At 37.7% G+C, this 12,887-nt stretch overlaps 1 pseudogene; it reads right to left on the bottom strand.

Moving 5' to 3' along the window:
- Positions 1–1,749: 1,749 nt before the first annotated feature.
- On the bottom strand, positions 1,750–10,217 carry LOC122144600 (annotated as a pseudogene).
- Positions 10,218–12,887: the final 2,670 nt, after the last annotated feature.

Raw genomic sequence — 12,887 nt, 5'->3', positions numbered from 1 at the left:
AGCTGCGATCAGGCCTCTGGTGCTCGTGTGGGTGATATAGTTCATTCGACCAGAGTTAAGGAGCAGACGGAGTAGAGGTGCCACGGAGACAGACAGCATAATGTGCACATTATTAAATTCTCCTGGCAAACTGTACAGTAATAATTGTCAGTTTTGTATTTATTTACTGCGGGTCAGACTATTATATCCTGCAAGTTCTTAAATATTACGATAATAAACAAATACTTAATATAAATACAATTTATTATTATTATTATTCATCAACGTAAACAGAGAAAATAGATCGCACCTAACACAATCCGCAGGGAAAACGAAAAACAACATTCTGTCCACTTATTCTTTTGGTTTTCAAAGTAAATCTGGTTTTCTTAGACGGGAGACCAATGCATGTCTTTTCTCTACAAAAAGTATACAGATTGTAAGCGCATTGTCCAAACTAAAAACAGCAGCTTTTTGTGAGGCCAATCAATGCATTTGCGAAATAACACAAACACATTGTGCCAGGGTCCAGTCTGTGCTTGTAATTTCAGATTTCATCAGACATCAGTATTTCTAAACACGTCCAGCTCAAAAAAGTGCATGCGACAATATCAACGAAATGTAAGCCACAAAATATATTTATTTTTTCAAATAGAGTTTGAGTATTTGGCACCACAACAAGACAGTGTTGGCACTGAAGTTCAGTGTTACAAGCATCTACAGTAGGAAGTAAAGCCTTGGAAATGGAATTCTGTAATACGAAACAAGAAATGTCCAACAGAAGATTAAAAAACTTCGCTCCAAATTCATTCACTTTGCTGTTGGGCTGAAATCGAGAGACTAAGTTTAGGAGGCTGAGATGAACCAATTTACTACTGGCAGCTGTAAACAACCATTGGTGTTTTGAAAAACTATGACCATAGTTTATATGGTAGTAAAGATGTGGATATTCATCTAAACAAACATTCCAGATTAAATCCGTGTTGACAATGGCAAAGATCACAGGAACCAGAAAAACCACAACAACCGTGGTGACTGTCTAAACTAAACGGCACATACAAACAACATAACCTAAAAATGAAACCAATAACAGCTAAATACTTATTTATTTGTCTCTGACATCTACATGACTACAGATAAACTGGTATCGATAACAGAACCATAAAAGTAACACTTAAAGGTTAACTAGTTAACTTTAAAGGTGTTTAAATTCTACAACTTGTTTTAAAAGTGCATAGAAGTGTATTCACCATCAGTCCCCCTAGAGAGGGACAACCAGCACAAATTATCACAGGAACAGATCAATCTCTTCACTTACCTTCATGCCATTCAAGACCCATATGATTGTTTGTTTTTTTTTGTGTTTTTTCGTAGTTTTTGAAAAACGGGAAACAGGAACTTAATGACATTCGTGTGTGTGTTTGTGTATAATAACACATTTAAAATTTTTTTACTTTTCTTTTTTTTTAAATCAGATTTTCTGTGAGTTAATGTGGTGGGGGGTATTTAGAAATCAACACAAAAATCATTTTTTCAAACAACAGAGAAGAGAACTGCACGGATGCACGCATGGGTCTGGGTTTAACAATAGATGTACACTGCATAGTGAATCAAGCCCAGCGAAACCGCAATGCAATCTGGCGCGTGGAAACTCTGGATGCGGGATTTGGTGTAAGTGCTCTCAAAACGAAGACTCTCGAATCTAGGTGGCTTTAGCCCATCCATTTCTGGGAAAAGCAACTGGTTCTTTTGGCGCGGGTCTCGGTCTCGCTATGCCAGATGGCGGCGCTTCACTGGTAGCGAAAAGGATGTCGAGGCATGGGCAAAATTGCAGGCAGAACAGTTCTTCCCACGACGTGGCGCGCCAACTCGGCGAATCCGCGCGTAGGTGCTGGTATGGTAACCGTTTGGTGCGGAAACCGTCCCGTCCAGGATCCATAGTGTGGGATTTGTCCACACACTTCTCCATGCGCTTCATATGATCCAGATCCAGCAAGAACACTCCACGGCACGACTCACGTTCTCACCTGCTCGCCAGCGCTTCGTCTCTGAGATGCACGGGACTCTGCAAGAATTTGAGCACAAAACCACTGTTCCAGCCGAGTTCTGGCACTGGCTACGCTTATTGAAAAAGCAATGTACCCCAGTGCATAAAAAAATGTTGGGTGAAAATAGGTCAATTTATCATCAGCCAGCTGCTTTTATTGATGCATTTCATTTAGTGCCCAAGTATATTGTACGACTTCGCGATCTCCAGAATATATATGTTTTAATGTAGGAATTCATATGATGGGGGTATCGGTTTGCGGAACATTTCTTTGATATAAACGCAAAATGTTGCCCTATGGGCAGCTTACTGGAGTTTGAAAGAAATGAATCGGTTTTCATAAACATAAAGCTGATACTTTTGTTTCTTTCCTCGCGTCACCACGGACATAAACATACGACGAAAATAAAAAACAAAAATTTGTTTTTAATATCCGGCTAAGCTAGTAGTTAAAAAGATATATTATTATATTATTATTATTATAAAATTAAAAGTTATTTTCAAGATATTATTATATGATCAACTGTACCCGTTTAGCGCTTGAATAAAAATTATTTTTAAAAATAATAATTAAAGTAGTAGCATTCATATTTAATTATTTAAAATATAATTACAATATATGTAACATATATATATATATATATATATATATATATATATATATGTAACATATATATATATATATATATATATATATATATATAAATAATTTTTTATATATGTTATTGATATTCATTGAAGTGAGGCATTGTGTAGAACTATCATAAGTCTGGAATAAAAAAGTCTCTTCTGCTCACCGAGGCTGCATTTACTTGATAAAAAAAAAATACATTAAAATTGTGAAATATTATTATTTAAATTAAATGTTTTCTATGTGAATTTATGTTAAACTGTAATTTATTTCTGTGATCAAAGCTGAAGTCCTTCAGTGTCACATGATCCTTCAGAAATCATTTGCTGATTTGCTGAAAATCATCCATTTTTAATCTATGTTTGTACAAAGACACACCTGGATCAGTTTAGAAGTGAAGATCAGTCAACAGAATATAAACAATCTGATGACATTCCACAGATGAGTCACTGCAAACCCACTGAACACTGATGAGAACTGTCGATCTCATAAGACCTAACACGACAGAATCACTCTTCATATTAGTTGAGCAGAGAATTTTCATGTCATCACAACGAAGGCCGAAACCGTGGATACCTCAAGAGCTTCTAAACTCGTGCTAGTCTTGAAGTTGAAGACTCACATGAACACAGTCAATATTAGTTTTCAGTATACCACCATCTTAACGTGTCACATTTAACAAGAGCTGCCCTCATCTTAGGCAAACACGCTACAGACACGGCCCTTAAAACAAACATCCTTAGAGTCGCCCGCACCCTGAGAACACATATGAAGACCTACATCCAGAAGAGACTCCAACATGCCAGTAAACCCCTCACCTGTGACGTTATTCTAACATTTCTACAACTCTATCACACAGTAAATATACTGATATATTTTAACGTCAGCACAATCGGATGACGTCACAACTAACTTGTCAGCAGCTGAACTTCATAAGGTGCTCCAACTATCGAATGCTTTGAATCGATAGTGAGGTGTTTCTGTCCTGAAGTGCTCTGATTTTCGGGGCAGTCGAGGTCACATTGATGTGTGACGTCACATTCAGAAACAGACACGGATACAGGACGAGTCTCAGGGGGACGCCGTTTCTCACCCGTATTTCTCCGCCAGTTCCCGTGCATTCTCCGCTTCCACCGCGCGCTGGTCCTCAAGGTCTGATTTGTTTCCGCACAAGACGATGTCGGGATTCTCACAGTACGCATGCGTCTGCAGCTGACCTGCCCGAGACATCACAGGAATGAATCATTCAATATTATTATTTTTTTAATTATTTATAATAGCAACAGCAATAAACGGCAAATTGGTGTGCGCTAACTATTCATAATAATAATGAGTATTATTATAATTTATTATTTGTTTGCTAGCCAATATGGGCGACACGGCTGGGTAACCAACAAAGCGCCAGCGGTAAAACATTTTAGTAAAATCGGCAATGGTGAAAATGTTTAAAATTACTATATTATGTTAAGAATAGATTCAGGGCCAGCAACTACTTTGCCAGCATGTAAAAATGAAAAAATATTTAAAATGTATAAAATAATTATTTCAACCAATTTTATGATTGTGTTTTTGTTTGGTGCATTTCTTCTGTAAGCTGCTAGGGTAAAATTAAAAATAATAAAATTATATTAAAATTATATATTTTAATTTTATTTAGTACCTAGTAGGCCGGAAACATGCTAATTCCAAAAATAAAATTAAAAAATTTTTTGTATTTTTTTATTTTTAATTTAGAGATAATTAATTACATATATATGCTCTACCACACATATATATATACACATATATACATACACGTTGCCTTTGATTTTAACCGGGTGCCTGACGCGCCATATGTTTGGAAGACACTGTTTGCCTTAATGTTTCCAGGGTAAGCCATTTTACCCCAACTGCCCCTTGATTTTCAGTGTTCCTCATGAACATAGTTCCTAACAGGCTGCTAGAAGGTTGTGGCATAATCAAAAATCACTACTTGACCTTAATGTGTATCGATCCTCCTCTCTTCCTTCTCTTGTGTCTCACTACAAAGGTTATACCATAACAAAATTAACTTTCAGGAATTAACTAACTTTCTTAAAAGCTTTTAAAACTGTTTTTCCTCACTCTTTATGCTCTCTCCCCACTCCCTCCTGCTTCATCTCTAATAGCTGATGACTTTGCGTTTTCATTAGCAAAGAGTTAAAAACGTAATTGCACAATTTTCCACACCATTCATCAAGCTTTTTGTCTCACTAAGCAAGCCTTTTTCATTTCCATCTTCTCATGCTCTCTGGGGCAGATGTCTCCAAACTCATCCTTTCTAATCATCCTACTACTTGTCTGCTTGATCCTATTTCCATCTCTCATCTCCTTCAAGCCATTTCTCCTGCAGTTATTTTCCTGCATCATCCGCATCATTAACATATACCCACACTTTGGTTTTCCCTCAGCTGCATTTTAGGGCAGGCTGGCCTGTCACTATACAGAAACTGCCTCAAATTGTCTTTTGAGAGAACTGGTGAACAGTCCAGCAAAATGCGCGGTCTCAGCGGCAGAGGAACAGAGGGCGAAGTAGAGATTTGAGAGAGATAGTGTAGACATGCTAGTAAAACTAAAATTAAAAAAAGATTTTTTTATTATTTGTGATTTAATTTAAATTAATTAATATATATATATATATATATATATATATTACACATCTATATATACCACACATATATACTCCACACCACACACACAGACAACACCTTTGGATGCGAACAGTGCTAAGAGTAACTTTCTGCTCCACTCTTTGACATCGTGTTTAGACACGTTGCCCCTTGTATTCCAGGCCAGCCCGTACCACCCCTTATGCCCCTGGTATCTGTGATGTTCTACGCGAACATGTTCTAAGGTTAGAGCTGCCTGAAAGGGTTGTAGGCAAATCCAAAAAATCTATGACCTTAATGTGTATCAGTCTCTCCTGCCTTCTCTGACTAATGGTCTCCACTGCCAAAAGGCACAATACTACCATAAAAATAACCAGTTAAACTAACTCTCGCATGCTTTTTAAAACATTTTTCCTCAATCCTTGATCCTCCTCACTCCTCCTGCCCTTCCCACTCTCTAATAGTAGATGACTTTTGCGCACGTTTTCACTTAATAAAATTAAAAAACATCAGTGCAAAATTTTCCACACCACAATCCACAAGCACATCTGCACCAGCAAACATACATCATTCACATCCTTCTATCAACTTATGAGGCAGATGTATCAAACTCATCTTTCTAAGATCTACACTTGTCTTCTGCTCTATTCCATACTATCTCTTCAAGCCAGTCTCTGGCCCAGTTGTACCGCACTCATCACATCACATTAACCTATACCTCCACACTGGGTTTTTCCCTCAACATTTAGACAGGCTCGTATAACTCCACTACTTAAGAAACCCTTAACCCATCTCTTTTAGAGAACTACAGACCAGTTTCCCTTCTTCCTTTCATTGCAAAAACTCTTGAACGAGTTGTGTTCAACCAAGTCTCTACCTTTCTCACACAGAACATCCTCCTTGACAGCAACCAGTCTGGCTTCAGAAGTAGACATTCAACTGAGACTGCCTTGCTCTCAGTTGTTGAAGCCCTAAGACTGGCAAGAGCAGAATCCAAATCTTCAATACTTATCCTGCTTGTTCGGTCCGGCTTTTGACACGGGTTAACCCCAGATCAACCATACAGGACAAAAAAGAGCATCTCAGGAACCACAATCCAGTGGTTTTGGTCTTAACTCTCAGATAGTCTTCAAAAGTATCTGGAGAGTGAGGTGTCCAAGTCACAACATCCATACTAACTGCGCGGTGCCTCAGGGACTCAGTCCTTCGACCACTTCTATTCTCTGTCTACCACTGGCATCATAGGTTCACGACGTCATTAAGAAACAGGGCTTTTCATACATTGCTATGTGAGGACCACTCAGGTTACCTCTCATCCCTCCTGATGATCATCGGTAGTGCCGCCTCTCAGCTTGTCTAACAGAAATTTCTTGCTGGAATGAGACCATCACTTCAATTCAACTTGTCAGGACGAACTGCTTGTGGTTACAGCAGAACCCCATCGTTTCATCTCAAAATTTCACCATTACAGTAAAGCACACAACCATAATCGCCGTTCAAAAACAGCCAGAGAAACCGGGGGAGTTATGAATTGATGATCAGCTGACTTTCTCAGACAACCATGGCTATATAACCTTGTCCGGTGTGCATATTCTGCTTTATTCAACATAAGAACGTATCAGACTCTTTCTTTTTTCCGATAGCATGCTGCACAAACTCCTTGTTCAAGCTATGTCTGCTCCAGGCTGGAATTGCAAAGCTCTCTGGCAGTCTCCAGCCGAGTTCTATCAAAACTTTACAATTAATCCAGAAACACGGCAGCAAGATTAATGTTACAAGCTGAACAGAATACCCGTCTCACCCTGTTAGCAATGCACTGGCTACCAATCGCTGCTTGCATAAAAATCAGGCACCTGATGTGGCCTACAAAAACAACCCACGGCTCTCTGCACCCCTACCTAAATTCAGTACTTCGACCTAAGTGACTCTAGAAGTTGCGTTCTGCAAGTGAACGGCGCTTGATGTGCCATCCCAAAGAAGCACAAGTCACTTTTACGGACTTAAATTAAATTTTCCCTCCTGGTGGAATGACCTGCCCAACTCAATCCGAGAGGCTGAGTCCTTAGCCATCTTCAAGAATCGGCTTAAAACACATCTCTTCCATCTTTATTTGACCCTCTAACCCACTCACTATTCTAAATTCTGTTCTTAAAAAAAAAAGAAATCTAACTAGCTTTCTTATCTTTTTGTATTCTATCCGTTTTTTTTTTAATTATTATACAATTAACAAAAGCAAAAAAAGACCTCTAACGCCCTTGCTACGTGTACTGCGTTTAAGCTAACTGAGACTTGTTATAGCACTTGTATATCATTGCGCTTTTGTTGATTTTGATTGCTTCCATTGTCCTCATTTGCAAGTCGCTAAAAGACTAAATGTAAATCTGTGCATATTTGTGTGTCATATGTTCATTATGGTGAATCTGTACTCACTCATCCAGTTCCGCACGTCAAGGAAGCTCTGCTCATTCGTGAGGTCAAAGAGTAACAGGAAGCCCATGGCGTCCCTGAAGAACGCTGTGGTCAAACTCCGAAATCTGTATTTAGAGGAGAAGGCAGAGAAAACATCACATGAATCCTCTCAGACTCAGATTAGAATGTTATAAAGCAGTGCTGGTCTGCGTCTGACCTCTCCTGTCCAGCCGTATCCCACAGCTGAATGTGAATCCTCTGTCCTCTCCCGACCGTCCCATCAGGACCGTTGGATTTGTACACCTTAAAGGAGGACAGAAGACACCTGAGACCCCTAAAAGACTATATTACTGCATAACAGTGCAACGAATATCCTGCCATTCTCTGCAGACAGCGTGAGGTTTGCCCCTGCAAAACGTGCCACCACAAAGCTACACTGGTTTGTTGGAGTGGTTTGGATGGAGCCCAGGATGAAGACTGAATGTACTTTTACACCCCAAGTGGTCAAACACTAGCCATGAAACTCTACGCTTATGACAGAGCGGGAAGCGTCTCGTATAGGAAGGTGGGTGTCGGACCTAAACCATCGCGTTGTTTGACATCTTAAGTGCTCAAGTGTTTGTTCTTAAGGAGGGATCCCTGCTCTGTTAAGCCATATGATCCTGTATTCATCTTTCCCCTAAAACACACACAAAACAAACACTTACCGTTACTTGACCCGCCGATGCAGTTTCTACAACAAATGTCAATAGGTTGTTACGTGGCAACTGTTATAGAAAACAGTATCGTGGGGGACAAATTCAGCGATCGCTGCTACATATATACTACAAGTAAAAGTATAAGTACTTGTTTTGAAATATATGATTCTCCATTTTATAATGTGTTTTTTGTGGTTTTTTGGACTATCAATGAGATTTTACACATTATTCTGTTTGGTCAAATATAGAATTCTGCAGTCAAATATCTATACTTAAGTGAATATATAATAATCTGAATATCTATCCATCTGAATATCTGAACATCAATCTATCTATCTATCTATCTGAACATATATCTATCTATCTGACTATCTATCTGAACATCAATCTATCTATCTATCTATCTATATGAATAAATAATCTATTATCTACGCCTATCATGAACTCTACCATCGATCTGAAGATCTCATCTATTACTCTATCTATCTATCTGCACAATATTATCTATCCTTTTCTGAATATCTACCACCTGACATATATTATCTTATCTATATATCTGAATACCCATCTATCTGACTATCTATCCATCCAGAATATCTATCGGGAATATCTATCTATCTGGATATTTATCTGAAGATCCATTTACAATATATATCTGAAGATCGGAATATGTCTATCACGAACATCGATCTATCTGAAATATATTTCCATATATGCGAATATCTATTTGATATGTATCTATCCTTGAAGTTATATTTCGGATATCTGATTATCTATCTATCTATCTAATCTAATCTTGACTCTGCATCTGAATGTAATTTCTATCATCGAAATCTATCTGATATATCTATCCATATATGCTGAATATCTATCTGTATCAGAATATCTCTATCTATCTATCGAATCTATCTACAAATCTGAATATCTGATTATGTGAATATCTATCCATCTGATCTGAAAGATCTATTTATCTAGCTATCAATATATCTAAATCTGATTCCATCTACATCTATTATCTGAAAATCTCTCTATCTTCTCCTATCTCTGCATCAACAGAGTATTAAAGGTGTGTATCATGGCATATGTGACTGTCTCGTCCTTGCTGTAGCGTGTTCCATCAAATACAACAGCCGTAGGCATCGATTGCATTCAGGAAAAGCAAATGACTCTGCGCACGTCTGTTGCTTTCGCAGGACCAAGCATTTGCGGTGTTTTTCTGCACTAGTTATTTCATGACCCGTGTTCAAACGAACACTTGATATTGCCTGCTATGGGCTGCGATTACACATGAATGGGCTGCTCTTGACCTCCGGGCAAGTTTCCATGGTCAGGTCCAAAAATAGGTGAATCAGGACCATGGGATTGTACATGTCGGTAAACCCAGACCCAGGATCCACAAAACCAATAAAGCTGCCATTACAAATCAAAGCTAGAGGAAACATCTGACCCAGCATGAGACTGGTGGAGAACGGTGACCTCATTTGTATAGCACTATAAATACCATCTATCACAGTTGAACACTCATTAATAAGTCAGTTAATATGTCGCAAGCATAAAAATAAATAACAACAACGCATGGGAAAATCTGCTTGCATACTGTACACTGGTAAAGGAAAAACATTAATAAAATTCATGAACCTGTAATGAAAAGAACCTCACGCCCCACATTCGTTTTGCTCTTAAGTCTATTTCCCACTCGTGGTTATGAACTTGAGTTGAATTTTGGCCGTCGGTGTACTGATATTAGGAAGCTGGTTCTTTCCCCACCCCAGAGTCCCCCCCAGCGCGAGGAACTTGATGAGGTAATCATAGTCCCACCTGGACATACTGAGAGCTGGACGAGGACCCACGTGATCAACAAAGACCACATAAAAAGTCAAAACTGCAAGATATGAACTCACAATTCAGACTTTTTTTTCCTCTGAAATTTCAGTTTTACGTCTCACAATTCTGTTTTTGGCCAGAAGTAAAAAATAAAAGGTTTGCAACTTTGTATCTCACAAATTCTTTCTTCAATTGTTTTCTCGCAATGGGATTTTTATATCTGACAATTTGAGACAAAAATCCGAATTGCAGAACATTCTGAATGTCAGATATAAGCTTCAATTATTTTTTTTTCTTTTTTAAATCCTGTGAAGGAAAACAATTTTCCAAACTTTAATTTTAATTTAAAGTTGTAGTAATTGTGTGTGTGTTTTGAAATTTTATCAGTTTTTTTAAGGTCTATATCGCTGTTTGTTTGTTTATTAAGTTTTTACGCCCTGTAGCATCATGGATATTACATTGTCAAAAAAGTTCAGTATCATCCATAAGATTACATTATTAAAAACATGTCAATTAACATAAGATTAGAAAATCTGAAAATACATGTAGGTGGGACATTTTCAAATATTCCATGCAAGCCTGTTCTGAAATAAAAGCTTTTTCTCGCCGCATCATAAAAATTACAATCAACAAAATATGCTTAATAGTCACAAGGACCTTTACATGAAAGAGACATAAGAGGGAACTTTGACTATAATAAAAATACATGGGGAAGTCTTGAATGCCCCAGTCTACACCTAGGATAGTAAACACAACTGAATGTCTGATCTTAAATTAGAGAAGCTACTCTTTTATACTAGGGTTTTCTAATCGCTTTTAGTTTTACTTTGTTATTTAGTAATCACAAGCAAAAATTTGGAATGTGTCTGGCAACTAACCAGTTTTGTTTTTATTTATTAGATTCTTTAAAGCGTAATGTTTATTTCATTTCAAGTAATGAAACTATGAAGGATAACCCTGAGATGACAGTGACAATTCTTCCAGAACTCTTAAAAACAAAATATGTAATCAACAATCTGTGAAAACTTTCTTTCACAAATTAACTTCCAAAGCATGCAGGATAATCATAACAAGGTCATGCTGATTTAGCAAGACAACAGAAACGAACCATTAATCTATACATCAACCAGACCAGCATTTTACAGTCTTATTTCAGTAAAATGAAGAAAAGACAGACATCATTTATTGATGCAACAGTGCTGATGCAGTAACAGGAAACCCAACCGAATGAATTGGACCTATGCTAATAAAAAGTGTTGCGTTTATATTCATAGAACAGTAATATTTCGTCGGAAACCTCTTGATATACAATTGATCATGGACTTTGAAAAAGCAGCTTTTCTACTTGAATGCATCCACTACAACGGCTTTTATTTCCCTCACATTGTCAACTTCACGTTGTGTTTCACTGCCTTCGTCAATACGTTCATCAGTTAAAAAATTAAGCGCCGTTCAGTAACCTATCGTAGTTTTAACTCAAGATGGTGCACTCGCGACGTTGTATTCTGTCATTTTAAAGGTCCGAAAGGTTGTCAATGCTCATTTTTATCTTAGTCGTTGGAAGAGGTACTGTAGCGTGGTACGGAAACATTTTGTATGTTAGACATTCTGTGACAAGAGCTCAAGTCAAGTCTGATCAAGCTCAATGCTTCGTTTTTTTCTGCTCTCACATTGTAAAGAAGTCAACGTGTTGTTACCTGCTCTCTCTATTTAAAAATGAGCAACCAAACATCCACTATAAGCCACTGAAAAAATTACAGTAAGTTTTTACAGCACACTCACAGGGAATCAATGAAAAGACTCCTCTTTGTTCAGGTTGAAAGTCCTGTTGCAGGTTTAGAGAGGTATGAATGAGAGGCTTCATAAACCTGCTCTATTGACTTCCTAATGTCGGATACACAGATTGTTTGACACGTTCCCAGAGGTAGGCGAAGAGGACCGTGGTGATATTGATGGATAAGCTGCAGCTCTGAGTTTGCTCAGACCGCCATTACATTTAAAGCAGATCATATGATATGACAGAAAGGAAAGAAAGATAGTTTTAAAAACTCTAAAAACAAACAGCCACATTCTTTCAAACGGCAGTGTGAAGTTTGAAAAGCCATCTTGACAGTAAGTCTTAACATCTGGGTCCCGACCCAAGCATCCGAGATCGTGCCAGAGACTTTGTCTCACGAGATAAGATTTTCCGGCTGGGCTGATCAGAGAGAGACCACGTGCTAGTCGGACTTTAAGGAGCGGCGAAACGGGCTCTGCAAGTTCAACACAAAAATGTCGATGCTTCACCATCAAGACAGATGGTGGAATGGGGAAAAAAAGAAAAATGGTTTGTAAAAAATATATATATAATTATCTATACTTACAGTACAGGCAGAAGCCAGCGATAAAGTTTGGAACCATATACTCTTTTAATGTACTCGAGAAGAAGTGTCGTCTGCCTCATCAAGCCGGCATTTATGTGAGCAAAAATACAGAAGAAGAAAAAAACGTAAATATTGTGGATATATTATTACAATGTAAAATTAATTGTTTTTAAAATTTAATAGCGTACTTTATTTAAATTATCATTTATTTTTTTTTGTGATTGCCAAAGCTGAATTTTGGTTGTACGGTATAACTCTATATAGATATATATATCTAGATATATATATAATAGATTCTATATATATATA

This window comes from Cyprinus carpio, unplaced genomic scaffold (assembly GCF_018340385.1).
Source record: "Cyprinus carpio isolate SPL01 unplaced genomic scaffold, ASM1834038v1 S000006731, whole genome shotgun sequence".
Lineage (NCBI taxonomy): Eukaryota > Metazoa > Chordata > Actinopteri > Cypriniformes > Cyprinidae > Cyprinus > Cyprinus carpio.
Note: the sequence above shows the minus strand (reverse complement) of the source record. Positions and strands in the feature narration are given on the sequence as shown.